We start from the raw sequence: 1,737 nt of genomic DNA, 5'->3' as shown, positions 1-1,737 counted from the left end.
TTTGAAGATACCACCATGTATTACAGCAGCCACTGATAATTTCCTACCAATCTGTCTACAACTCTGTAATGCTTTTATTGTTCCTATGCTAGTTCATAAATGCATGTATGTTTATTACTATGTGTTTTCAACAACGATTGAGAATAATCAATGATTATTTAATTGGTCACTCATGTGCAGCTCTATTTGTTTTCCCTAGAAACCACTTTGAAGAAACCAATGTATACTACAACAACCATTGATAATTTCCTACCATTTTTGTCTGTAACTCACTATTATTTCTCTGTTTTCCTGAGAAACTATCTTGAAGATACCAATAGGAAAAATAACAACTATTGATAATGTCCTACCACTTTGTAATTTGGTAGATCCCCCTACTACTATGTTATCCTTCTTTTACTCTTTTAAATAAATTCAAAAAAAAAAAACAAAAACAAAAAACACATTTGACAATGAAGGGACCCCAGCAAATACAAAGGCCGTGCCGGTTATTATCTGTCACAGACCCTGCCCACCGTTCACTTTCTGCTCTGGCCCGTCTGATGACTCCCCCTCCCGGGCAGATGGCAGGAGGAGGGCCAGGTGCCTCTGGGCACATCTGCCAAAGCTTCCCACCACGGTGGCTCTGTGCGGGTCACCTAACTCCTTAACTCCTCTAAGCTGTCGGTGACCCAGAGACACCCATCTTTCTTCTCTTCCCCGGAGCTGGCGCCCGTGGCCACCCATTCACTGTACGCAAGGCGGCAGGCTCACCCCGTTCAGTCCTGCTCGCTCCCTGTCGCTCGTGGATGCGCTGTGCACGGGTCCAGCCCTGAACCCGGCGTGCTCTTTCCGAGGATGAACAGCCCGTCCCTGGCTTTCTACTGTACCGTCAGTCTGTGACTCGTGACCTTGGGAGGGTGGTAGTGGTGGGGGCACTACCAAAGGATGGAAGCTAGAGCACAAGGGGACATGAGACAGTGTCACCGGAAGCAGGACAGGGTGTGTGTGTGGGTGGGGGAGATCCCGGCGTGGAAGTAAAGGTCGCGAAGCCAGGAACAGGAAGACTATGGGAGCCTCTCTTTATTGGAGAGACCCATACTGCTTATTTTCATTTTCTCTAATTCTCTGTTCAGTGCAGAAACCAGTCTTCTACCTTGGTTGTTTCCTCAAAAGGTCAGTGTTCACAGTACTCTTGTGTCTAAGAGTTAAAATCCAAAGCAGTGTTCGTATGGTGGTTCTACAGCAAGCTATCGATATTGTTAGGCAACGGTGCTGGAGAGTAAGCACACCAAAATCACTGTATAAATAGCCCAGGTTTCCTACCATCCCATAAAACTCCGTGGTGCAGACTCTGATGTGGTCTAGTCAGTGTCTGCTTCCCAGGTGAAAATGCATCTCCACACAAGTATGAAAGGTTTCTCCCCACCTACGAGTTCAGTGGGAACAGTCTTTGCTCCTGGCAGCCCCAAGTTCAAGGCTTTCAAATACCACCCTAGGACTCACAGAAAGCTGCCGTCCTCGTGGCCAGAGTTTAACAGGGAGGGATACAGGAGAATCAGCCAAGGGGAGACGCGTAGGGCAGAGTCGAGGAGGGCCCAGCATGCGGCTGCTGGGACTATGGAACCTTGTGTACACGTTGTGTGGACTGCGGGATTGTGGAACCCTGTGTACACGCTGAGAGGACTGCAGGACCATGGAACCCTGTGTACACGCTGAGAGAACTGTGGGATTGTGGAACCCTGTGTACACGCTGAG

The sequence above is a fragment of the Chinchilla lanigera genome, unplaced genomic scaffold, assembly GCF_000276665.1.
Source record: "Chinchilla lanigera isolate Chin_1 unplaced genomic scaffold, ChiLan1.0 scaffold00010, whole genome shotgun sequence".
Lineage (NCBI taxonomy): Eukaryota > Metazoa > Chordata > Mammalia > Rodentia > Chinchillidae > Chinchilla > Chinchilla lanigera.
This window is presented reverse-complemented; position numbering follows the sequence as displayed.